The following is a 27,918-nucleotide window of genomic DNA, read 5'->3' as shown; positions in this document are numbered from 1 at the left end:
AGTCCTAGAGAACCCTAGGAATCTGTCTTGCTGCGTTCCGTTATGCCTGCTGGATGCTGTAAGCTTTTAGGAGTTTGTTAATTTAACAAATTGATATGTACCAGGCTTGTTATCCCAAGGGGAGTCTGTGATGCACTTCAAACCAAATGCACTGCTTTAGGTAGAATAAACAGATTTATTAAAGATAAAGATAAATTTTAGCCATTATAAGTCAAAACGTCAGATTTGGTCAAATGAAATAAAAGTAAAATGCATTCTAAGCTGATTGTAACACATTCAGTGCCTTTACAAACTTAGATGCTTCTCACTCCAGGTTGGCTAGTTGCTCTTCAGCCCAGCTCTCTCCTTTGATCAGGTCTGCAGTTGCTTGGTGTGGTGGTGTCTAGATGTAGGTGAAAGAGGAAGAGCATGGCAAATGTGTCTCCCTTTTATCATGGCCTTTCTTTCCTCTTGGCTTTGTGCTTGCCCCTTCAGAGTCAGGTGAACATTATGTCATCACAGTTCCAAACTGACCAAAGGAAGGGGGGTGACTCCCTGGAGAGTCTAACATTCTTTTGTTGCTGCCTAGGCCAGTGTTCTTTGTTCCTGGGAGGCTGGGCTTGTCCCATTCCTGCCCTGATGAGGTGTGAACTGCCTCTCTGCTCTTGGAGAATTTTTGCTTGGGCTTATTTTAAGCCATGAGGATATATTTTCAGCCTCATAACTGCATACATGAAATTATAACCTATAACATTACTGTAACAACAATGCTCAGTGCATCATAAGCCTTCTGAAGATACCCAACATGACAAACTGTTGGATACCACACAACCATTTTACAAGGATGAACGGGGATGCTGGGTGTTTCCCTGAGGTACAGATCATCACACCCATATAATCAGGCTCTGATAACATCCTCCCTGCTACAGACTGGGCTCTGTAATGGGCGTCTGCATGTCTTTTGATAGCTGCAGTTAATTTTTCCCTTAGTTGTCTTTTGGGTTCTGGAATGCTTTCTCTGTTTTCTGTGTTTATCTGGTGCCCAAATACTTCAATCTGTTAAGGCAAAAAAGGAACTCTTAAATTGGAGACACAATATTGTAGCAATATTTAATAATTTACATCTTACTCAACGAAGCCTTTGAGTTGTAGAAATAGTCAAACACCTTTAAAAAGGTTTGTTTGGAAACCTCTAAAAAAGGACTGTTTTACTGTTCTGTAACAATCTCAAAATATAAACTAAGCAGTAGGGTATTTGTTTATCAGTGTTTTATTTGACATCTATTTGCGTGGTCTCTTCTTGCGTATCAATGGCCTACTTGCATTAATGTCCCTCTTAAGCTACCAACTCTCCCAGCCAATTGTTCATTTCCTAATGCAAGATTGTTTACATATATATCAAATATATATTTAAATTAAAAACATTACCTTACACTGTTACTTTTCAGGAAGGACATTAGTATTGAAACATGGTGGATTTTTTCCTGACCTTGGTGGCTTATTTTTGGGCCACATGTCCTTTTTCTTGGGTTTCTTTCCCCATCCTTTATGATGTTTCAGAGCTCTGTGTTGTCATAATCTTACATCAGTAAAGATGATTGGGTGATTCTTCCAGTGCCATTGTTAAATTGTCCACCATTTTCAATAGAACACTCTAACCATTTCAAGAGCTGAATGCCCTGCATATGTCAGTGATCCCCAACCTTTTCCAGGTGGCAGGCACCAGACGACAAGCCACCGAGGACCGTGGCCGGCGGACAAGTATCTGCCTAGAAGCGGCAACATCAAAAGGTATCGCTGCCGAAATGCCACTGAAAATCAGCGGCATTTGGTGGTGACGCCTCTTGATGACGCTGCTTTTTGGTGGCATTTCGACGGATGCTTGTCTGCCAGCCAGTACGTGGGTGCACATAGATGCCCTGGGAGGCGCCCTGGTGCCCCTGAGCACCATGTTGGGGACCAGCCTGGAGAGCGAGAGAGACGAGCAGGAAATCTAATTCTAGTCCACCTACAAATATGTGCCCTGTTAAATCAGTTTTTTTAAAAATCACACCCTTATATAAACTGCTGCAACTTTGTAGTCCAGGCCTGAATATGATTGAGGATTAAGTGGCTGCATCATTTACACTGCTGCAGTAGTCACTGATAGAAGGTAAGCAGTACTCTCCCTCTCAAATGTACACTGCATAACCATAGGGTTATATCATTAAGGGGAGAGAGGCTAAGGGTGTGCATTTTTGCAGTCTTGGTTGTAGTTCCAAATATGTTCTTTGGTAGCTGCATTCAAAGAATCCTACTCAGCTGCATTGCTCCCATTAGCAACTGAAAAACACAAAATAAATTCCTTTTGGACACTGGGCATCAGAAAAGTAAATTTACAACAATTTTAATTCCTTATGGAATATAATTGTATTTTTGAAGCTTATTTGGAATAGTGCTGTTTTAAACAAGACAAGCTGTTAATACCCTGTTAATACCCACCTTAATGTAAATCATTGGAGCCGGTTCTCTCAGTGCAGGCCTGCAACTCTCTTTCGGGTTAACTAGACACATTGGCTTGGAGAACCTCCCCTGAGGGCCTATTTTCTTAAGCAGAAGCAATTACATTTTAACGCACGGGATGTCATCATTGTTCCACAGAAGTGCTGATTTAAAAAAAAAAAAAAAGCTTGATTTTTACATTTTCACTGACATTTGATTATCATTGCAAGTTTTGTTCAGCAGGCTACAAATACAGAGACAGAAAAGACACATCAAGTGAAAGGATATTTACACCTAGAGAAGAATGCAGGTACCCTCTTAACTTTACAGATGGGCGGTTCCTTTAGAACAGGATCATTGCTGAGGAGATAGAACTAGATAGAAATGCTGTTTTGGACCTAGAAAGACTTGGAGGCTTTGTCTATTAAGATATGCACTGCCCAGCACCAGAAGCTTGTAGCATCTTGAAAATAGTTGGGATAATGTGCTCTACTTTATAAATCCTTTCCTTGGATAGCCATGCAGAAGAGAGCAAATTCGCCAAGTAGTTTTCTATCAAAATACTTCAGTCAACTGATAATTCTTGTTAGCATGTAGCTAGATTAGATAGACATAGTAATAGAAGTCCGAATTAGGAGAGGATTTGGCCTGGGAGCTTCAAATATCATAATGCTAAAATTGATGGAATTTTATAGTTTAAATTAATACCATGAGAAGTTAGAGCCCTGGTTATTAATCCAGTCCTGTCAGAGGATATATTTAGTAGTATCTGAATTTTAGATATGACATTCACTGGTACTAGTAAAGGGATATCCTGATATTTATGTAAATCAGCTTTTTTTTTTTCAGTGCAGTGACTATAACAGGATTTGTCCAGAGCCATTATGTACCTGACACGCCAGGTATAGAATTATTTGTCTAACATGTCCATTGGGTTGCACAAGTGGAGCAAGGCTATAGCAATCACTGTTTTGAGATGCTTCTGAACCACTTATCCATGGTATGGATGGATAGAGGCGATATACCTAAACTCCAGTTACTGGTAAGTCACTTTTCTGTACTGCAAACAACATATGCGATATATATAGTAATCATAACAGAAAACTATATTTGAAACCATAGGTAAAAAGAGAAATATGATCAGTCAACAGATATTTCAGGGACTTTATTTGATTTATAGCTTTTTAGAAAACCATATTACTTACTTGTGTTTGCAGCCTGCATTAGCTGTTCAAGTAGATCCAATGTTATGGTTTTTGCTGTTTTGCCATGAATTTCCCTGGTCCTGTTTGTGCCATCTGTAACTAAAGCAAAGGGTACAAATGTAGACTCACCACCTTTCAGTCCAGGAATACATTTCTTAATCTCTTTAGAGATGAATAACGTACGGGTTATGAGGCTCAACCCTGATGAGGAAAGGTTTCCACAAAACTCCCTGACAGACAGTTATGGAATGATCTTCCACAAAAGTTTTTTCCTAATCCCAGGCTTTTAGTTTCTGGCTTTGCTCTAAAACGTGAAAGTTTATATTTTATATTTATTTTTATTTGTCCCTCTCTCGTGCTTCAAAAATATCTCCGGCTTAATCTTTCCATGCTAGTGAAATAGTGCACTATACTGTAGCTAAAGCAGCTGCCACTGGTGGTGAGTGAGTTAAAGAGCTATCCTGGTTATGTTTGTAAAAGCAGCAAAGAGTCCTGTGGCACCTTATAGACTAACAGACGTTTTGGAGCATGAGTTCTCGTGGGTGAATACCCACTTCGTCAGATGCATGAACCCACCAAACCGAACTGAACTCCACCATGTGAGGGTCATCCTATCCCCATTACCCGGCCTGCTTATTTATACCCATGACTGTCTGTAACTTTTTGTATGAGTGATGTACCCTCATTGCTTGGTGACTGTATCTTGATCTCACCCACGGTATACCCCCCCATGAGCCCCTCTGCCTCATGCATCCGACGAAGTGGGTATTCACCCACGAAAGCTCATGCTCCAAAACATCTGTTAGTCTATAAGGTGCCACAGGACTCTTTGCTGCTTTTAGAGATCCAGACTAACACGGCTACCTGTCTGATACTGGTCATATTTGGTAACTGTAGACCAGCAGTTCTCAAACTGTGGATTGGGACCCCAGAGTGGGTTGCAGCCCCCTTTGAATGGGGTTGGCAGGCCTGGCTTGGACTTGCTGGGGCCCAGGGCTGAAGTCTGAGCCCCTCTGCCCAGGGACAAAGCCAAAGCCCGAGGGCTTCAGCCCTGGGCGGCAGAGCTCAGGTTGCAGGCCCCCTGTCTGGGGCTGAAGCCCTCAAGGTTCAGCTTTGGCCCCCTGCACAGAGCAGTGGAGTTTGGGCTTTGGCCCCCCACCTGGGGCTGTGGGGCTTGGGCAGGCTTAGGCTTCTGTCCCCCCTCCTGGGGTCGTGAAGTAATTTCTGTTGTCAAAACAGGGTCACGGTGCAATTAAGTGTGAGAACCCCTGCTCTAGACTAAATAACTCCCTCCAAGGAAAAATGCCACAGAAGGGATAGGGAAGTCCAGCCTAGGGTAGCTGTTGATGTTCTAATGATTCATATATAATGCCTGATACTTTTAAAAAAACCTAACCCTGATAAGCTCTTGGCTTCAGTAATATGTTGTAGCAATGAGCTCCACAAATTAATTGTGCAGTATTGTTAGGCCTTCCTGGGAAGAGAAACACCTAGCTAACTCCTCTGGGATACTGAAGAGCAGGTTTGACTGATTTCAAAGGCAGCCCTAGTCCTCAGCTGATTTCAAAGCTCAGCCCCAGCCCTTCAAAGCTGGAAGGAATGTGGAGCATCACTGATTGTACAAATAAGAGCTGATCAGATTTTTCCCTAGGGTACTCTTCATGTCCCCATCAGAGCCTTTATGATATAGGTGTGTACGTGATAAGAGCCATGTAACTTGCACTAACCTGTAGGAGGTGCTGGTTGTACTGGGGAAGGTTGAGGATGCAATGTCTGAGATGGAGTCAGGGACTGCAGTGAAGGTGCAGGTGCTATGAGGCTATAAGAGAGTAGAGACACATTCTATATTCCAAAGGCACACTCCACTGTGACACATGCTGTATTTGTTTTCCTGAAGTCCCTTTGCTGCTGCTTTCTATCACACCTTTTTTTCTGATACTGAGGCAATGTGTTTTCTGTCTGAATGGTGGGTGACAACCTGCCTTTCGTTGTCCGACCATCCCCTCCTTTTCACTCCCTGTCCTTTCTTTGTCCTACATACTTGTGCATAAAGAGGGACAATAACAGAGGTGAATTAATTCCAGATCAGGCTAGAAGAGAGATGGTATCTGAGTCCTTCCTTTTGCTTGAGGCATAACATCACAGATAACATAAAAATGAACCTATATAAACAATACAGATTTTCAGTTTTTATTTTTAAGTGAATTTGATGCTTATGAAACACATTGGCTTGACAATCCTGAAAACTGGTGTCTTCTCTTATCCATAGAATGGGTACAGCATGGGCAGCAGCAGTGCAATCTTTCAATGCACTCCCAACTAGTGTACCATAACTCTCATCTGGAAGAAAACATATAGGGGCAGTGGATAGCTCAGTCTCCATGCCCTTTGTGAATCACACTCTTAATCCTTAACCTATCAGTTTAAAGGTGCCAGTTAGTGCCACTTATGTTTAGAGCCCTGTTCGGATACAAATTTAAATCCACAGATATAAATTGGTATCGGTGGAACCTCAGGGCTCTCCCAGGAACTGCAGCGGCAAAATGAGCATAATGTGAGGCCACTGCTCCCAGGAGCTAGCGCCCTGTCCCGGAAGCTCTTCTGGCACAGCTGTACTGCCCCCAGCCCTGCCCACTGGGGTGGGCACCAGGCTCACTGGCAGCTGTCCCTAGTTGTGCTCTTGTGTTCAAACAGCACACACGCTCCCAGATGGGAGACTCAGACAGCTGCGTGGAAGGGACAGGGGCAGGGCTGGGGGCGGTACAGCCGCACTGCGGGACCTCCTGGCATAGGGTGCTGGCTCCTAGGAGCAGCAGCCCCACGTTCTGCTCCTTTCACTGCTGCAGTTCCCAGGAGAGCTCTGCGGTTCCGTGGATACCAATTTATATCTGTGGATATCTGCATCCATGGATATAAATTTGTATCCGTGCAGGGCTCTTCTTATGTTGTTGGAGTTTATGAGGAGGACTCCATTCCACCAGCTCATTTAACAGGGGCTGCAAAACATGTATCAGGTACAATAAGTACTTAGATAATAATGATTTTGATCTGCTTTCATCTTGGTGTGTATTCATAGATTCCAAATCCAGAAGGGAGCACTGTGATTATCTAATCTGGCCTCCTGTATAACAAAGGCCAGAGAACTGCTCCAAAATCATTCCTAGAGCATATCTTCTAGAAAAACATCCAATCTAGATTTAAAAAGCAATGATGGAGAATCTGCCACAGCCCCTGGTAAATTGTTCCAATAGATGATTACCCTCACTGTTAAAAATGTATGCCTTATTTCCAGTCTTAACTTGGCTATCGTCAACTTCCAGCCAGTGGTTTGTGTCATTATCCTTATTTTACAGATGGAGAAACTGAGGCCCAGCGAGGTGAAGTGACTTGTCCTAGGTCACTCAGCAGACTGATGGCAGAGCCAGGAATAGAACACAAGTCTCCTGAGTCTAGTTTTCCATCCATTGGGCCATACTGTCTCTGAGTGGAACAAATGACTGAAAGTGTCCGTATATCATTACCAATCCCCTGAGCCATTCAGTCCTCCAGTTCTATGGAAATTTTGTCCCACGGTTCTAGAGAATGAATCCTCTTCCCACTTTTGGTCATATGACTTAGAAATATTTGGCTGGAATTGTTAAAATATTTGTTACATTGTAGTTTGCTGTATTTCATATGGGATTTTGTAAGGCATTAATTACTCTGGTGCATTGCAAAACAACTGTGGAAAGTCTTGGGGATGTTACCTTGACTAAGACAACCACCCCCACCCCCCAGTGTTCTCTTTGGTAGCATATCGCACAGTATCTTACCTTCCCTCTGAGTATGCATCAATAGAAAGCTACAAGAGAAACAGAAAGCAACATCCCAAATCAAGATTTTTTTAAACAGCTTTGAGATTAGCTCTCTGCTTTCACTATGTCTCCCCCTGAAGATCCATGTCAGAGCTGTGGCAGGCCAGCTTTTGAATATCAGACAAGACAGAGTGGGCCTGGGAGAGTTTCACTTCTTCCACAAAGGTACCTCTCCCAGTCTATTGAACAAGGGTTCTCTGAGCTACCTCTGGAAGGTTGGGCTGTTTGGCAGCATTGTTGACAGAACATTCATTTGCATCAATGTTAGTACAAGGCAGAATCAATGCAGCACCAGATAAGTACGTTTTCTCTATGAGTGACTAATAAATTTGGAATATTGAAAGGAGTTAAATTAGGTTATTTATAATAAATTGCTCTTCTGTAGTGCCCTTCATTCAGATATCTTAGGACACACATAAATATTAAACTTCATAACCTCAGTAGGATATGCCATAGTAGTTATTATTCCTACTTTGGAGATGTGTAAACTAAGGCATAGAAGGGATCTGTGACTTGCAAAAAGACATATACTGAGACAAGATTAGAATCCAGGAGTATTGAGCCCCCAGCCCTCTGCTCCAGCTCTATAAAAGGCTCATTTAATTCAAATATAGTTTATCCATTGAATGGAATTCCTCAAGACCAAGACATAAGACAAAGATGCTAATCAGAACAACCCAAACTAGCAAACAAGTTACCACAAGTTTCTGAGGATTATAAACTGGTTGCTGTGGAAATGATTATGTCACAAGTGGAATTAAAAATATGATGGAGAATAACAAAAGCTTAATTAGTAAAGACCTTGTTTTCATGTATTAAGTACCTGATGATACTGAGGGAAGAAAAATAAATTATTTAAGAATCAACATTTCTAAACAGAATGTTCTTAAGAGTTGGCTATAGCCCTCATGGGCTCTTTATGACGCGTAGTACTTAGCAGTGTCCATTGGGCTTATTTTAATAAATTCAGCTTTTTTATTACCCTCTTCTCCATGAGTCTTTTGATTTCAGCTTGCAGCCCATTGATCTGTGCCTCTGCCTTCCTCTGTATTTCACAGCACAATTGTTTCTCCTGGAAGATGTAATTTGGGATGGCAAAAGTGAGTAAATAATCTAGACATCAAAAGCCAGTTGTGTCTTTTGGCATCTAGTTTACCAGCAGTGATCAGGAAGGCAAAGGTCAGTGAAAATTCTGTTGCAACACTACAAGAGAACAAGCACAGAAAACATTTCTATTAGGGCTGTCAAATGATTAAAAAAATTAATCACGATTGCACGATTAAAAAAATTAATCTCAATTAATCGCACTGTTCAGCCACAATAGAATACCATTTATTTAAATATTTTTGGATGTTTTCTACATTTTCAAATTTATCAATTTCAGTTACAACACAGAATATAAAGTGTACAGTGCTCACTTTATATTTTTATTATAAATATTTTCACTGTAAAAAAACAAAAGAAATAGTATTTTTCAGTTTACCTAATACAAGTACTGTAGTGCAATCTCTTTATCATGAAAGTTGAACTTACAAATGTAGAATTATGTACAAAAAAAATCTGCATTCAAAAATAAAAAAATGTAAAACTTTAGAGCTTGCAAGTCCACTCAGTCCTACTTCTTGTTCAGCCAATCGCTCATACTAACAAGTTTATTTACATAACCATCCAAAGTAGTGTGGACTGGCACACATTCATTTTCATTGAGTCCGATGCCACCACAAGAGGGTTTGTTTTCTTTTTTGGGTTCTATAGTTTCCGCATCAGAGTGTTGCTCTTTTAATACTTCTGAAAGTATTCTCTACACCTCGTCCTTCTCAGATTTTGGAAGGCATTTCAGATTCTTAAACCTTGGGCTGAGTGCTGTAGCTGTCTTTAGAAATCTCACATTGGTACCTTCTTTGCATTTTGTCAAATCCGCAGTGAAAGTGTTCTTAAAATGAACAACATGTGCTGGGTCATCATCCAGGACTTCTATAACATGAAATATATGGCAGAATGCGGGGGAAACAGAGCAAGGGACATACAATTCTCCCCCAAGGACTTCAGTCACAAATTTAATTAACTAATTTTTCTAACGAGTGTCATCGGCCTGGAAGCATGTTTTATGGAATGGTGGCTGAAGCATGATGAGGCATACGAATATTTAGCATATCTGGCACGTAAATACCTTGCTACAAAAGTGCCACGCAAATGCCTGTTCTCACTTTCTGGTGACATTGTAAATAAGAAGAGGGCAGCATTATCTCCTGTAAATGTAAACAAACGTGTTTGTTTTAGCGATTGGGTGAACAAGAAGTAGGACTGAGTGGCCTTTTAGGCTCTGAAGTTTTACATTTTGTTTTTGAGTGCAGTTACGTAACAAAAAAAATATATAATTTGCAAGTTGCACTTTCATGACAAAGAGATTGCACTACAGCACTTGTATGAAGTTAAGTGAAAAATAATATTACTTTCGTTAATCATTTTTACAGTGCAAATATTTCTAATAAAAATAATACACATTTTGATTTCAGTTACAACAAACAATACAATACATGTGAAAATGCAGAAAAACATCCAACATATTTAATACATTTAAATTGGTATTCTATTGTTTAACAGTGCAATTAAAACTACAATTTTTTTAATCACAATTAATTTTTTTAGTTAATCGTGTGAGCTAACTGCGATTAATTGTCAGCCCTAATTTCTATAATGATGTTCGGGTTTGTATCCTATTGGAATTAAAATTATGTTGGGCAGATTTCTGGAGTTCTTGCTAAGAGTTCCATATTAGGACAGTGGGGGACAGGGGAGCTGATGTGCTATTGGAGATGCCCTCTTTAGACAATACATAAAAATTAGGCCTTAGCAACTTGTCATTAAATGTCTGATGGTATCTTTTGCAAGATATCCAGGCCACGTTTCAACTCAAATAATTGCATGTTGCCTACAGTAATTAAGTTCCTTCTGCAGCTTCAGTTGGAAAAGCTTTTCCTCTCTTCCAAAGGACGTTGTTGTGTGGTGCTACCGCTAGAGATTGACTGCTATATCCCACCACAGAGAGACTATTTCCATGAAGAGGAAAGTGGCTCTGATATATTGCAGACTAAAGCCGGTTAGGATCCTTCAGAATAAAGCTCTGTAGAAATGTAAGGGTTTATGGCTGAAAGCATGTTATTTCCATACAGCTACTGCTATGGGGGGGGGGGGGGGAAGGAGGTAATTACAACTCCAGTTTGGCTCATATCCTGTATCAGCCATGCAGTTCCTCTTCCTCTCCATTTCTCCAAATAGTACTTGTGATAGCTGTTCTTCCAGATAGACCCTTTGTGCTTCAAAGGTTCCTTTAGTCTCTTCCAGAAGCTGTAGTAGTTTGCCCTCTTGTTGCCTATAATTTCATTAAATAGTTAATTTCAGATGGTGAGACTGTTTTTTAGAAAGTATAGATCACGTAACATACACAGGGGAGGAGTTTCAGACAGTATTTAAGATGCCTCCCCTGCATATTATATGAAAAATGAGTGCTTGGAGAAGGGGTACAGCCACTTCCGTGCTGCTAGTTAGCAATAAAATAGATTCTTTGGTGGGAATCAGACGAGGTGGCATATGATGGGGAGCCAAGGGGCTAAGAGGAGAGAGTCATAAAGGGGAGCAGAGTGATGGGAAAGTGTAATTGTAGTCCTATATCTGGGAAGACTGGGATTGTTTTGAAGTTTCTTTTGTCTTTTTACCTCTTTTGTTCCTCTTCTCTAAACCTTTGCAACCTTTCTTCCTGTTTCAGTCTCTCCATGTGCTGCCTTTGAAACATCTCACACTCCGCTCTGCAAACCAGAACATACTGATTTTTTTTAAATAAGTATGTGTGGATTTCCACCTCTACTCCTACATCCGAGACACAGCCCCAAATATACCTTTTCCTCCCCCCTACTGTTTTATTCTTTTCAGTGCCTCTGAGTCATATCTGGCTTCAAGAGTAACCATGCACATGGCTTCGAAGCTGGTGTTCTTGTTTAGATTGTCTTTTCTTGGTCTGCTCCTCAAGAAGGCAAGCACTGCTGGCTAGAGGCCTGGGGAGCCAGGAGTATGCTCTTGGGCTTGCTCTCCTTAGTGGTGCTTGCATTAGGTAACTGCACACCGCTGAGCTAATGCCAGTGAATGCATTAGTCTTCCTTAGAACCTTTTCTCCTGAAAGGAAAGAAGTTATCACCTCATACCCTAGAACAGTAGGGATATACACCACTAACTGCAAAATGTTTAGGAGTTAACAGTGCAACCACTCACTATCAGTCAGATGCCTCAAGCTTAGATCCTGATACAATCGCAACTGGATGTGTGTGTGCATGTGAGGGAGTTATGTATGTAAATAGGTTCCACCGATTAGCACTTCTAAAAGCAAGGAGATGAATCTTAGAATTGAATTGACCACATACACCCAGTGCTACTGCTGCTTTGCTTTCCCATGTCCCTTTAGGACACTACAGTGCATAGTGCTACTTAAAAGAAGCTACTGATCCGCAGAGCAAGCGTGGACTCTAGTTTAAAAGCACAAAAGGAATTTTATTTAAACTCTCAATTTCTCCCTTTTCTAGTTGAGAGTGAATTTCCTCTTCCAAATGTGCTGGGATGGGTCTCCAGAATTCTACATTGTTTTAGTTCCTGGAACATTTAAGATGCCCCAGGCTTGCAGGGAGTTCCCATAAATTCAGAAGGTTAAGTAAAACTGCATTTAATTCTGATTAAAGAGACAAGGTGGGAGAGTAATATATTTTATTGGACTAACTTCTTCAGGTCTTCTTTGAGTTCTGTGTATATTCGAAAGCTTGTCTCTCCAACAGAAGTTGGTCTAATAAAAGATATTACCCAACTTGTCTCTGTAATATCCAGGACCAACACAGCTGCAACGCTTTCATTCTGATTGTTCTGCTAGTGTTAGGTTTAAATATAGAAGTGTGTAAATATCAGGACTGCAGCTCAGTCATCTGCTTAGCAGAGAGCATTAACCTGACAAACCACTTGAGGAGTAATGATTTGCTTATTAGCATACTTATAGCATTGATAATAAAGTGGAGTATGGGAGGCTGCCAGTGGATGGTGCTAACGTTTGTTGTTAATGATTGTATTTACGGAAGGACACTCTAGGAGAATGGGGGAAGAGGAAGAGGGAGAGAAACTTTTGAAGTCAGTGGTTAAGACAGCTTCTCTAACTCCATCTACCCACAGGGTGGGTAGGATATCACAGGCTGGTATTGCAGGGCCTCCAATGTGCATTATCCCCTAGGCTCCTTAGAGGTAAGGCTAGTAAATCTGTTTCAGTTCCAGGTATAAAGTGGGACTCTTTGTATACTTTTTGCTGTTCATGGAGGTTGGATAATAATGAAGCTAGAAGGACCAGTTCTTCTTCGAGTGATTGCTCACATCCATTCCAGTTAGGTGTGCGCGCCGCGTGTGCACGCTCGTCGGAAACTTTTTACCCTAGCAACTCCAGTGGGCCGGCAGGTCGCCCCCTAGAGTGGCGCCGCCATGGCGCTCGATATATACCCCTGCCGGCCCACCCGCTCCTCAGTTCCTTCTTACCGCCGTGTCGGTCGTTGGAACTGTGGAGCGCGGCATTGCTGTCCTCCACGTCCCTAGCTCTCCTTGTTACTACCGTTGTTACTACAGTTGTTAGTTAGTGGTTAAGTATAGTTAGTTAATTAGTTTGTAGTGTAAATAGTATTTGTATATAGTTGTTCGCCGGTCTGGGCTGTAGCCCTTCCCGGCACCCAGCACCGGGCTCATGCCTGGTTCACCGGGCTTTAAGCAATGTGCAGCCTGTAAAAAGCCTATGCCAACCAGCGACCCTCACGACGCGTGTCTAAAGTGCCTGGGGGAATCGCACAGGTCGGACAAGTGCCGCATTTGCAAGGCTTTTAAGCCCAGAACAAAGAAGGAGAGAGACCAAAGACTCAGGACTCTCCTAATGGAAGCGGCACTTGACCCAGCAGCTTTGCAGGCCGTGATCTCGACGCCGGCACCGGATCGCACCGGCACCGGAAAGACTCCCCGGCACCGACCTTCCCCGGCACCGGGTGCAGAAACGAGACCATCAACGTCTGCTACTCCAGCCAGGCAGACTCGAATGGAGCGCCCGGCATCGACATCGGCCGCGGCGCTACCGGCACCGTCGACTCCGGGCCCGGTGGGTCCGTCGAGTCCGGTACTGCCAAGCTCCCCCATAAGATCTGGGGTTGAGCTATTGGTCCCATCCACTCCGGAGACCTTCGCCTCGGCACGGGACCTTATCGCCCTGACTGAGTCAACTCAGCCGCCACCCCCCGGTACCTCCGGTGCGGGTAGCATCTAGGGGCAAGCCCATGATGACAGCACCGTCTCGGGACTCACGCTCGCGATCGAGGTCCCGACGCCACGGTAGCTCGAGATCCCGCCGCCACTCGCAGTCCCGGCACCGCTCCCCTTGGCGGTACCGGTCGCACTCGCGGCGCCGATCGACCTCCAGACGGTCACGGTCTGACTCCAGCTGTCGATACCGGCACCGTGACTCTAGGAGCCAGTCTCGCCGTCATTCACCGCGCCGGTCGACCTCCCGGCACCGAGCTGTGGCAGGTCCCGGTCCCGGTCGACCTCCCGGCACCACGTCGGTGGCAGGTCCCGGTCCCGATCCCGGCACCGAAGCAGCGGCCGGTACCGGTCCAGATCCCGGCACCGAGACAGAACCCGGTCCCGATCCCGGCGCCGGTATGACTCCCGGTACCGATCCCCGGCACCGAGAAGATCTTCGGTGCCGAACCGCGCAGACTCTTATCAGCCGCGGTCGGCCCCGCCATGGCCTTCCAGACAGCCGTCGGTGTCATCTCAAGCGGACAGCGTATATGCGCTGGGCACCGACAGACAGGCGGCATTATTCCAGGACCCTCCGCAACAGGACCAGGGTCCGCAGCAGTGGGGGTTTTGGACACCCTGGGCGTACCATCAAGCCCAGGGCCCCCAACAGCTTCCTGCTAGGCCTGCAACGGCGGAGCACAGGGTGCCAGAGGCTTCGTTGTCTCGCCCCCCTCCCTCCCCTGATGGAGAGGAAGGATCGAAGCAGCAAGACCCTGGTCTTGCTCCTGAGACAGAGGCGAGGGCTGAGGGGGGACCCCCCACTGGACACTTTCTTGCCAGGGGTCTCCTCATCCTCCTCTCCCGACGAAGCGGTGGCTGGCACTTCCTCCAGTAGCCCTCCTCCGCTAGATCTCAGGGCACACCAAGACCTCCTTAGGCGAGTAGCACAGAATCTGAGTTTGCAAGCCGAGGAGGTCTCTGAGATCGAGGACCCCGTTGTCAGCATCCTCTCATCCGATGCTCCCACCAGGGTCGCCCTACCCTTCATTAGGACGATCCAGGCCAACGCCAATACAATCTGGCAGTCACCGGCCTCCATCCCCCCTACGGCGAGGGGCGTCGAGAGGAAGTACATGGCCCCCTCCAAGGGCTACGAGTACCTCCACGTTCACCCGACACCGTGTTCCCTGGTGGTGCAGTCGGTGAACGAGAGGGAGCGCCACGGACAGGAAGCCCCAGCCCCCAAATCCAAGGAGGCCAGGCGTATGGACCTCCTCGGCCGCAAGGTCTATTCGGCTGGGGCCCTTCAGCTCAGGGTTTCAAATCAGCAAGCCCTTCTTAGCAGATATGCTTTTAACTCATGGGTGGCAGCGGACAAGTTTAAAGAGCTGCTGCCACAAGAGGCCCGTCAAGAATTTGCGGCCATTCTTGACGAGGGCAAGAAGGTTGCACGAACCTCGTTACAGGCCTCTTTGGACGCTGCAGACTCGGCTGCCCACACCCTCGCCTCGGGGGTAGCGATGCGCCGCATCTCCTGGCTTCAGGTTTCTGGCCTTCCACCGGAGCTCCAATACACCATCCAGGACCTCCCGTTCGAAGGCCAGGGCCTGTTTTCAGAAAAGACAGACCCCAGACTGAAAAGTCTTAAAGACAATCGGGTCATTATGCGCTCCCTTGGGATGCACACGCCGGGAACGCAGCGCAGACCCTTCCGGCCGCAGCAGCAACAGCAGCGTAGGCCATACCCCCAGTTCCGCCAGCGGCAGGACCTTAATAGGCGCCGCAGCAGGAATGGAAGGCGTAGACATTCGGGGAACCAAGGGGGGCAGAATCAAAGCTCCTCCAAGCCCCCGCCTGGGCCCAAGCCTTCGTTTTGAAGGTGCGCCCGAGGGCGCAATAACAGTTTCCCCCACTGATCCTTCCCCCTCGTTTTCCAACCGCCTTTCGTTTTTCCTCCCGGCGTGGACCCAAATAACATCGGACCGCTGGGTCTTACGCACGGTGCAGATGGGATACCGCCTGCAGTTTATATCATTTCCTCCCTCCCGCCCCCCTTCCTCGTCCCTCTTCAGGGACCCCTCTCACGAGCAATTCCTTCGGCAGGAGGTACAGACGCTCCTCAACAAAGGAGCTATAGAGGTGGTTCCGGAAAACGAGAAAGGCAAGGGGTTTTGTTCCCGCTACTTTCTGATCCCCAAGGCCAAGGGAGGCCTCAGGCCTATCCTCGACCTGCGAGAGCTCAACAAGTACCTAGTGAAGTTGAAGTTCCGCATGGTATCCCTGGGGACCATTATCCCATCCCTGGATCCGGGAGACTGGTATGCCGCCCTCGACATGCAGGACGCTTATTTTCACATTGCCATTTGGCCACACCACAGACGTTTCCTTCGATTCGTGGTGGGCCGCCTTCACTACCAATTTGCAGTCCTCCCATTTGGCCTTTCTACGGCTCCGAGGGTATTCACAAAATGCATGGCCGTCGTTGTGGCACATCTTCGGCGCAGTCGTATCCACGTGTTCCCTTACCTAGACGACTGGTTAATTCAGGGCATGTCGGAGCTACAGGTTTGCAGCCACGTCCGCAGGATCACCGGCCTGTTTGCTACCTTGGGCCTCATGATCAATGTAGGCAAGTCCACCCTGCTCCCCACGCAGAGGGTGGAGTTCATCGGGGCCGTCCTGGACTCCACAGTGGCCAGGGCCCTTCTGCCGTTGCCAAGGTTCCAGGCGTTGTCGGCGATCGTTCAGCGATTGCGGGCAGCCCCCTTAACATCAATACGGACATGTCTAACCCTGTTAGGCCACATGGCAGCATGCACATTTGTGACCGGTTACGCTCGGCTCCGCATGAGGCCCCTCCAGTCGTGGCTCATCGCACATTACCAGTCGGCAAGGCAACCACTAGACATGCTGATCACAATTCCCCAGGGGGTGTTGGATTCTCTCAGCTGGTGGCTAGACCAGTCCGTAGTGTGTGCGGGGCTCCCATTCCACCCACCCCAGCCCTCGGTGTCCCTAACGACGGATGCCTCAGATCTTGGCTGGGGGGCCCACCTGGGATCCCTGAGAACACAGGGCCTGTGGTCCCCGCAGGAGGTGAAGCTGCACATCAACATGCGGGAGTTGAGAGCGGTCCGCCTTGCTTGTCAAACGTTCTGTCACCAGCTTCGGGGTCTTTGTGTCGCGGTGTTTACCGACAACACGACGACCATGTACTATATCAACAAGCAGGGCGGCACCAGATCCTCTCCCCTATGTCACGAGGCGATGCAACTCTGGGACTTTTGTGTAGCCCACTTCATTCACCTCACGGCTTCCTTTCTCCCCGGAGTACGGAACACGCTGGCGGACCGCCTGAGCAGATCCTTCCTCTCACACGAGTGGTCCCTTCGCCCGGACGTCGCCCTCTCGATCTTCCAGAGGTGGGGTTGTCCCCGTGTGGACCTCTTCGCATCCGGGGGGAACAGGAAATGCCAGGCGTTCTGCTCTTTTCAGGGCAGGGAACCCGGGTCTATAGCAGATGCCTTCCTTATTCCGTGGACGACCCACTTGTTCTACGCGTTTCCCCCGTTCCCGCTGGTCCACAGGGTCCTTCTGAAGGTGCGCAGGGACAGGGCCCGCGTGATCATGGTAGCCCCGGCGTGGCCCAGGCAGCATTGGTACCCCATGTTGCTGGACCTGGCCATAGCCGACCCAGTTCCCCTGCCCCTTCACCCGGACCTGATCACCCAGGAACACGGGACTCTCTGTCACCCGGACCTGCAGTCGCTGCACCTAGCGGCGTGGCTCCTGCGTGGCTGACCAGTTCTGAACTGCGCTGCTCCACCCCGGTACGGGAGGTACTCTTGGGCAGCAGGAAGCCTTCCACTAGAGCGACATACTCGGCCAAGTGGAAGCGTTTCTCCTGTTGGTGCGTGGAGAAAGGTCTCCGCCCGATGGAAGTTTCGGTGGCCAATATTTTAGACTATATTTGGTCCCTCAAACAACAGGGCCTGGCGATATCGTCCTTGCGGGTCCACCTGGCGGCTATCTCCACCTTTCACCCGGGTGGGGATGGCCGCTCCGTTTTTTCTCACCCGACGGTGACTAGATTCCTGAAGGGGCTGGAACGTTTGTACCCTAACGTCCGACTCCCTGCCCCAACCTGGGATCTTAACCTGGTGTTGTCTCGGCTCATGGGGCCCCCCTTCGAGCCGTTAGCTACTTGCTCCCTACTCTATCTCTCTTGGAAGACTGCCTTTCTAGTAGCTATCACCTCAGCTAGACGGGTGTCGGAACTCCGGGTTCTCACGGTAGACCCCCCGTATACAGTCTTCCATAAAGATAAGGTGCAGCTGAGGCCACACCCTGCCTTTCTCCCCAAGGTGGTCTCAGCCTTCCACGTCAACCAAGAGATATTCCTCCCGGTTTTTTTCCCGAAACCTCACTCTTCAGGCAGGGAGCAACAGCTCCACTCGCTTGATGTCCGTAGGGCTCTCGCGTTCTATGTGGAGAGGACCAAACCGTTCCGCAAATCCCCCCAGCTTTTCGTGGCAGTAGCGGACCGCATGAAGGGGCTTCCCATTTCTTCGCAGAGGTTATCCTCGTGGGTAACGTCCTGTATCAGGACCTGCTATGACTTGGCCCACGTCCCTACGGGCCGTGTGACTGCGCATTCTACCAGGGTGCAGGCGTCGTCGCTGGCTTTCCTCGCCCGTGTGCCCATCCAGGAAATCTGTCGGGCAGCGACCTGGTCATCGGTCCACACCTTTGCTTCCCACTACGCCCTGGTCCAGCAGTCAAGAGAGGACGCGGCCTTCGGATCTGCAGTGCTCCATGCCGCTACTTCTCACTCCGACCCCACCGCCTAGGTATGGCTTGGGATTCACCTAACTGGAATGGATGTGAGCAATCACTCGAAGAAGAAAAGACGGTTACTCACCTTTGTAACTGTTGTTCTTCGAGATGTGTTGCTCACATCCATTCCACACCCGCCCTCCTTCCCCACTGTCGGAGTAGCCGGCAAGAAGGAACTGAGGAGCGGGTGGGCCGGCAGGGGTATATATCGAGCGCCATGGCGGCGCCACTCTAGGGGGCGACCTGCCGGCCCACTGGAGTTGCTAGGGTAAAAAGTTTCCGACGAGCGTGCACGCGCGGCGCGCACACCTAACTGGAATGGATGTGAGCAACACATCTCGAAGAACAACAGTTACAAAGGTGAGTAACCGTCTTTTTCACTGTTTACAATCAATTTCATTCTCTGGCTCTCACACACACTTAGCCCAGTGCTGTTGGGTTTGTGACCCAAACACCTTAGGAAAAGATTTAAATTCCCCTTTCCCTTCAACTCTCTTCTTTAGAATTTACCAAAAAAAACCCTGTGAAACTACTCCCAGGCTTATGCAATGAGCTCTCTGTAGGCCTCTGCTTGCATGAAGCTCATTGCAAGATTTGAGTCAAAATCTAACTCAAACTGCCCCCCTCGCCACCCATACATTTTACAGCTGATCCCTTAAAGTCAGGCAAAAATTCTCAGGGTGCTGGGAGGTCCTACATTGAATCCAGCAGATGGAGAGTTGATTTCTCTGTTCAAGTCTCATGGCTCATAGCTGCACAGGTGAAAGCTGTTGGTATAATAAGGTGGGGCTCCTGAGGGGAACAATCAGGAGCCAAATGCAGCACAATGCCATAAATTTGCCTCACAGGCAGAAGTAGGAGACCTATGGTTAGCAGCAAACAGACTAAGTCAGGCCTCTCCAAGGAGGGGGATTTGGGCAGTAAGCTTTAGAGGATATTTTTTTGGTGGTAGCATATCAAGGACTTTTGATAGCTGTTGGCTTAAAATCATTTGATTAAAACCTGTTTACCTCCAACTCCTGCCAATAGACACTTGGGAGGAAAACCCCATGTCTTTGAAGTACACTGACAGACTCTGCTGGTTTACAGCTCTCTAACCCTTTTTAATAGGCACCCTGCATCTCTTCTATCCCAGCCCTGAAGGCAGAGCAAGGCAAGGATGGAGCTGCTCTGCACCCACTCTCATGTATGGTATAGTGCCCCTTGCAAAAATGCAAACATGGTTTCTTCTGTAATGTAGAAGTGTATATTTGTTCCCCTTTGAAAACTGCTCTTGGTGCCTTCCCCTCTGTGCCCTTGCTGGGCTGTGTCATTGATAGCACCCCCAGGTCTGTACTGCTGCATTGGGTATGTATGGTACATTCAGGGCCATTTGAGATGTTAAAGGCAGCAGTCTTGACCAGTCTTGGAGTGAACTACCCATTTTAATAGTCACAGCCCTGACAGTAATGTAGAGAAATAGATGAGTACTGTATAGTTACATCTACTGTCATCTCTAAATATGACTCAAAGTCCTGGTAAGAAAGCTCTTGCCCTGTGATATGCAGGTGACAGTATAATGCCCACTAGAGCTACCTTGCCTGTCTTCTGTCCTGAGGTCTGGTTCTTGGAGGTACGGGTACTCTGTACAAGTAGCTCCAGGGATGCAAAGCTGTGGAAAGGAAAATAAAAACAGCAAAAACATGGCAATTGTCAGCTTTCTGAGGAGCACACAGAGAGAGCCAGATAACAGCATCAGTTCCCACAGACATATTAGACATGAATCTAGATCTGAGTTGATAGAAGTTCCATGCAGAGTACATACTGCTTCATCTGCATGTGTATATATTCAATAGCCCGATTATAGAATTCTCTAGGAAAAATTCCAAATACTTGTGGCTGAAAGATGCTTTTAGAAAATACTGTGAAATCTGCTAACAAATCACTGGTAATGTTAAGTGCTCCTCCATCCAACATCAGTTACTGGGGCTTCCTGCCCAGGTTGTTTTAAGAGCATTTATTCACCAACTTCCTTTCTACTGGCATGATAGCATTCCCATGGAACAGAAAGTCAGGGTTTTTTAAGGGACAGTAGTGTTGGTTACATTTTATGTATTTTGCACTTTTACATTTGTAAGAACTCTTCCTAAGTGCAGAGGCAGTGGCCATTTTCTTCTGAGTTGCTGCAGCCTGTATAGAGGAGATGCATGTATTGTGCTTTCCCTGGCAGAGACTTTACTTTTTCTTTCTTGCTGTTTTTCCTGTAATCTGGAATAAGACTGAGAACATATGGTTCCTTTTTTGGATATAGGAGAAACATAGTACTTGTCTGTAAACCAAGATCTATCATGTCTTGTTACATCATAGTAGTGTTCTGCCTTATAACTAGGTCTGCATTTGCCTGGTATGAGCCCGTTATTGAATTGTCTTACAGATCTGATAGGAGCAGTAGCACAATCCATTAACAAGGTTAAAACATAATTTGGGTCCATCTGCACAGGTGAGACCAGACTATGCTGTAACAGCTCCTTAACTGTGGTGGTTTTGATAGTTGTGATGCATGCATGGCTAGAAAGGGTTAAACATCCTGCAAAATAAATAACCCTCAAAAGAGTAGGGAGATGTTTGTGGTTTTGTGTATTTACATATGTATGAGTAGGGTCCACAGTGTTATCAACAGTCCCTGTCTGTTCTGTATTCTGATAATTCAGAGGTAAAAAAAAATTATATCATTTAAATGAATTGTAAACACGGGATATCTCGATATTCATCTCTTTTTTAAATGTACTGTGAATGGTGGAGGAATAAGCAAATGGCCTTATGTTAATTCATATAGCTAAGTACTGGTGATGGACCTCCTTCAAAGTCATCTTAATTACCTTTTGTTCCCTGAGGAACTCCAACTTGTCAAAATATATTAAATTGTATAAAAGATCCTTGAGTCCTGATTTTGTCATCTCAGATCTGCTTAGGCTTCATCAGGGGAAGTTTGAGTCACAAGACTGAGGTCCCAGTTATGCTGGTACACCCTGGTTATGAGAATTGGACTATAAAATTAAGAACTATTTCTGAAAGAACTCTTTGCAACTACAAAGCTCACCATTTCTGCTATGACTCTGAACCTCAATGAATTGAACTCATATCTTTTGTTTTTTAATAAATTTTAGTTTAGTTAATAAGAATTCGCTGTAGCGTGTATTTGAGTAAGATCTGAAACATTCATTAACCTGGGAGGTAATGTGTCCAATTGTTTGGGATTGGTAGAACCTTTTCTTTTATATGATGCAATAAGATTTACAGAAATTTTCATCATATTTGATGTGGGTACCTGGATGGAAGCCTGAGGGTGGATCACTTTAAGGGAACTGTGTAGTTTGGACTTGTGAGTGTAACCAGTAAGGTAATAACAAAGCTGTTTTATACTGGCTTGGTGAATCTAAGTATTGGAATATCCACTAGCTTTATGGGCATACTACATCTAGCTGGGTATGTTGTTCTTGTGACACCTGTTCCAAGTGCAAGTCTTGTGCAGTGCCCGGTGCAGGATGTGATCTCACCTTGTGTGGGATCATGGACTGGGAAGGGGTCACTGTCATCTCCGTGTAGCTGGCTGGAGAGTTCTCTGAAGAAGTGTTTTCTGATCATGTCTTGAAATTCTTGCACAGACAAATTTGGCCCTTGAGTCCTTAGAGCTGCTTCCACCTGGCCTGGCTAAACCAAATAATAGGCAGTGATTTATGTCCCAGTAAAATGGAGTGCAGTTGCTGTGAGCTTTTGTGGTATCTCCTCCCTGCCCTTCCTTTATATCTCTGCACCCTCTTCTGTGTCAGGATTCTGTTGAAATTATTTCTTTAATCTTTCTTTTTGTCACTGACTCACTTCCTAACCTCAGTGTTAAACACAGTCTTTGTGTCTTTAGCTCCATGTTTTATTTACCCCAAACTATGTTTTCTAAAATAAAAGTTGTCATGGACTTGAATCTTATGAATGAAACTTCATGTTTTGTGAGAAAGGAAATATGACACGTACCGACTGACATGTCTTCAAATTGTCCTGGAGCAATAAGATGAAGGCTGTGCTGAATGCAGGGAGGCAGTTATATGATGGCTGGTCAAGTCCAATGATTACCTGGTCCCAGATGTAAAGCAGTGTATCCATGGTCAGGTAGCCTGTGAAAAGGTGCAGAGTGACCCTTTTACTACAGGCAGGGATGTGTGTATGCATGAGATGCACCGAGTTTGGAAGGTCTGCTGGTCATTACAGGAATGAGCTGTACAATCACTCCTCTGCCAGGAAACCATGGGTAACTCAGACTCCTGTTTTATGTCTCTGTTTGGTACTGATTGCTTGTTGTTCCCCAGAATGAGTAGAAAAGGGGAGAGTGATAGCTGAGCAAATGTTAATTTCTAAATTGCTTCATCTGAGTGGATTTGTGGGCAAATTGACTCTATTTTCCTTTCCAGAGATGATCTGAGGTGTGATTGTCTCTGCTAGATTTATCCATGCAAGGTTGGCTAAAAATAGCCAGTGGCGGTGCAATGGCATGGACGTCAGCATGGGCTAGCATTGTGAGTACGTGTCTGGGGTCCTCCGTGTGCTTATACAGCCAGAGTTGAAGCCCATGCTTCTGTGTTTACACTGCTGTTGTTAGCCATGCTAGTATGGGTCAAGTCAATCCGAGTATGTCTACCTGTGCTGTAATTACACCTTGGACTGCAGTGTAGCTATACCCTAAGGACCAAATTAATGACTTTCATTTACTAATATCAGTGATGCGTTTGGCCCTATCTCTCTGTCTTCCCTCCCATTGGAGGGAATATCTCGTACCACTGTTTTTAACATACAACATTCTTTGTTCTCTTACAAGCTACTCCTTATGTGGCAAAGCCTGATTCATTTTAGGATTGGAAGAAGTTGGCTTGTGACTCATTTGAAAGCCTCAGAAAGGGCCTTACCCACAAAGACGGTACTGATGGCTGGTTGGAGCATGTGCTGCAATGCCCTCTGCAAAGGTTCCTGAGGCTCCTCTGCTAGGACACAATGAAAGAGTTCAGGGTAAGAAGATTCTGCATAACAGTTGGAATTTATATGAAGGTTCAGTCAAGCTCAGAGACTAATGTGCTGGTTGTCTCATGAGCTGATAACTGTATTTACATTCTACAACTTTTATAGGGCCAGATCCAATGGAGCTCTACTGATTTACACCAGCTGAGGATCTGATTAATAGAACAGCTTTCCTCTGAGATGATGAACAGAGCATCAATCCCAAAGTGAAGGAAGATAAGGCTTTTTGTTTCACCTCCTAGAGAGTGGGCAATTATTACCATATAATACTTCCGTTATTTTATTCACCACGTGCAAAGTTACCTGTCTGACTGTAAATGCCTCAAATGATGTTGGCCAGGTCCCTATCCTCTTGCTCTAACATTGAGGTTGCTTCCTCCAGTATATTGGCGCTGGCGGGATCCTAGAACAAGAAATAACAGCATCTGTGTGAGAAATTAAAATGCATCGAGGAGAAGGGAAACTATGTCCTATTGACATCTTTCCTTTATACAGCTCTCAGAAAAGGTTCTGTACAGAACTAAGGAAAATGTCTGATGCTCCATTAGCCTCTCTAACCCAAGTGGTTTTATTCTAGGGAAACAATTTCTAAGGCAAACTAATGGCACAGTGTGTGGCAACTCCTCGTCTATAAAGGTCATTGAGAGAAACTGAAGAGGGTGGGTGCATAGCTTTCCCCTGATTCTACGTGGGGCACAACCAGTGCAGATTTCATCATATGTTTGTAGGGGACTATGCGTGTGGCATAGGGACTATGCGTGTGAGGAAGAGCCAAGGGTAGGAGAACCATGGAGGAGGATGGAGAGGAATGATGTGGCTCTGATCCCAGTCACATGGACTCAATGAATTCTCTGTAGACAGCTGCATCCTCTTTCTCCAGAGGTGGATAGCCCTGAAAAGGAGAGAGGCATTTGACTCTACCTTGATGGAGGAGAGCCTCATTAACTGAGGTCGAAGGTTCATGAATGTGATAAACTCTTCAGCCAGAACAGCAGAAATGGAGTCCAAAGATAGGCCGGGGGCAGCAGCGTCTAGGACGACTTGCAGCAGAGGCACCAGTAAAAAATAGCTTGTCAGGCAGATTCGTGGCTGTGCCTTGAAGTTTATGGTAATAAGAGATGATATTCCGCAGGGCTCGTGCTGCAACTGAAATAAAAACCCCAACTTTTTCAAAATCCGTTTTTCCCTGGTGTACACAATCTTTTATTGGTTGCAAAAAGTAAAGGTCATGGCTTCACAATCACAAGATGACCACAAATGACTTCACCTTTGTTATTTTTCAGGTGCTGGAAAGTGGGTTCAGTGGACAGCAGAGCCTGAGACCTCAGGAAAATCTCCTGGTCCTTTGGGGATTTAGCTTTATTCACTGCCACTTGGGACAGATATTCCATACGTGCTGAAAAGAAGAAGAACAAGGGAGGCCATGAAGGAGCCACAGGATTCAATTTTTCCTGATCTTTAATGTGTTCTCATTCTTCACCAGATTTCTTATTAACAGATTAATCTTATTACGAGATCTCTCTGTGCAATTGAATCCACTAACATTCATGATAATCTTTCTCTGAACTTTGTACCAATATATATCCTGGGCCATTGATGTGAGTGGAGCTGCAGAGGATGCAGTTTATCATAGAATTTGACTCCATGTGTGTAATGACTGCGCTACCCTGCAAGATCACTTCTGAAAATAATTGGAGCAAACCGATCCATTCTAAAGGCAAGAAAGGTGCTCTTCAGAACTATTTTATGAGCCCCTGGAAGAAATAATGGAGGGAGATCGCCCTAAACCTCTCTTCAATTTGGTGACAGAATTTTAACAAGGGCCTCCCAGGAGCCCCTTGAAGTGTGTCATTTAAAGAAACAACATCTCTGCAGACCAATAAAAACCACTGGATTTTCATCACTAGCCATGTGGAGCTTGTCATCAGACGCTACCGGTGTGGTGCTCTGCTCTGTTCAATGTTGATCTCACTCAGCTGCATGCGTGTGTTCCCTCTGTGTGCTGTCCCAGCTCTGCACAGATAGCTGACACAGCAGATCTTGAGAGAACCCCCAATGACCACAGATTCTAGTAAGTACGAAGGCACGTCAGCCAGGTTTATTGTCGAAGAGAAACATAGTCTCCAGCTTTCCCTGGCATAGAAGTCCAAGGTGCTGCTAAGGTGCTGCTAGCTAGTACATATGTGCTCCCTGACAATGGACTCAGCTCAGTCAGTGGCAGGACTTTCCATTGCCCCCTAGACTGGACAAAGACACCGCCCCAGGGATGCATTCTTATACGCAGGTACAAGCAAGTTACATATCACTCCTGACGTATTGAGGTGAAATCCCTCTACGTAGCAAGGTACAACCCCTCTGCATAGTAAGGTGCCGCCTCTCACCTTGTACATGTTGGTTCGAACAAAACAACTCTATCCATCATAGTACCCTTTTGGCCCTGTCGTTGGGATGGGTCAGCTTGTTCCTTGTTATCTGTGTGGAGTGTACAAGTATGTGAATGTTCTGATATCTGGTGTCCAGTACTTTTTAGGTATGTCTCTTTTCGTAGCATCAGCCCTTTCCTTGCCAGCTTCTGTGAGCAGGGCCTGCCCCTGGCTCACAGCTTAACTTTGCTTTATGTTAGGAAAGTCTTGACCATTACTTTAGTTCAGGCCTCAGGCCTCATACTGGGCCTCTGATCAGGGTTTATGTTTCAGGGCCTCATCTTACTACAGAGCTGTTTACACTTGTCATTGTAAATTGTAAACAGGGAGGGATAGCTTAGTGGTTAGAGCATTGGCCTGCTAAACCCCGTGTTGTGAGTTCAATCTTTGAGGGGGCCACTTAGGGATCTGGGGCAAAATCAGTACTTGGTCCTGCTAATGAAGGCAGGGAGCTGGACTCAGTGATCTTTCAGGGTCCCTTCCAGGTCTATGAGATAGGTATATCTCCATTCATTCATTTATTTGTTCAGACTGTGAACATCAGTCTCCAGGTACCCTGTCTTATATGTTGTGGATAGATATTAATCCCTAGATGTCATACCACACATGAATGGCGTAGATAGGATAGACTGATTTCTGAACGTGCCCAGAAGTTAGGATGGTCACATATTTTATAACGAAAGAAGGAACCATTGATATAAATAAATACCTTTGGTATTAGGCAGGTAGAGCCTCCAGGTGAGACTTCTCAAGTCTGCAGGGAGGGGCTTGTTAAAAAAGGCTTGTAATTTCACCTTCATAGCTGGCCTTTCCTCCAGCAAATTCATCTGAAAAATAATGCACAGCCGATAGCAGCTAAATTCTAAATTAAAGCCTTTCGGTATAAGTACAAAGTGTTCCCTCTATATGATATGGACCCCTGCTGTAGTCATGGAATCCAGTGAAACCACTCAATGGGAGTTTTCAGACATGAGGTATATAGAAGCAGCCCTAGTATCTGCTTCAGGTGGAAGGCCTAGTGAGAAAATGAGTTTCCTTATCTGTAAAATCAGTTAGAATAAGGAGGATAATTAAATCTAGGGTTTCAGATCTGCCTGGCGTCAGCTATATTTTATAGATAAAGCAAAGGACAGGGAGTCAGACATCTGGGTTTTATTCCCAACTCTGCTACAGATTTGCTGTACTGCCTTGGGCAAGACACTTAGCCCATTTATAACCACTGAACTATTTACAATTTTCAAAATCAAGAGTGTTACAGTAGGAGGAAAGTGAAGTCATTTCAAGCATAAGAATAAGGACTGCCAATGGGAAATCAGCCTGGTTCAGATTTTTCCATCCTGCCTGCTGTCTGTCTGGTTTGCCCATTCCTGCCTAAGTTAGTTGTATACAGCAGCTGTCAGGCTGGTGTGCAATTTCATGAATGACATGCAGGCACTAGGCAGGACTTTTGGTTTATAGGTCTGTGCATTGCTCCATCTGCTTAAGATTTGGCAGGGAAAGGGTGAGTGGATTTATTCTGGTTCATTTTGTGCTGGAGAGTGGGTCATGGGGCATTGATAGTTTAGAACTGGCCAGGTTGCTGGCAGCACCTCTGCTGTGGATAGATGAGATAATCAGAGTTTCAAGGGACAGGAAGCACTGATTTACCTCATAGTCCCTTCAGATGGACTTGTTTGGCAGGTGACCTGTGCACCTAGGTGAGCGAGGATGGAGACAAGGTCCAAGATCAGAATGGGACTTTGCCAAGTACTAAGGAAAGGACAGGGTGGCACATACCAGCGTTTGGAGTTG

General features: G+C 45.8%; 1 protein-coding gene across 4 annotated transcripts in view; it reads left to right on the top strand.

Moving 5' to 3' along the window:
• Positions 1–2,402: 2,402 nt before the first annotated feature.
• The window catches only part of LOC127037375 (transient receptor potential cation channel subfamily V member 2-like), a 54,236-nt gene continuing 28,720 nt past the window's right edge, over positions 2,403–27,918 (top strand). The window contains exons 1-2 of one of the 4 annotated variants that reach the window (XM_050929003.1): positions 12,684–12,793; positions 24,988–25,775. The gene's annotated coding sequence lies outside the window, so the exon portion shown is untranslated. Of the gene's footprint in view, positions 3,503–12,683; positions 12,794–23,607; positions 23,696–24,987; positions 25,776–25,815; positions 25,989–27,918 lie in introns of those variants that run through there. The other 3 variants (XM_050929001.1, XM_050929002.1, XM_050929006.1) reach the window with 3 other exon arrangements.

Source organism: Gopherus flavomarginatus, chromosome 19, assembly GCF_025201925.1.
Source record: "Gopherus flavomarginatus isolate rGopFla2 chromosome 19, rGopFla2.mat.asm, whole genome shotgun sequence".
NCBI classification, from domain to species: Eukaryota; Metazoa; Chordata; order Testudines; family Testudinidae; genus Gopherus; species Gopherus flavomarginatus.
Note: the sequence above shows the minus strand (reverse complement) of the source record. Positions and strands in the feature narration are given on the sequence as shown.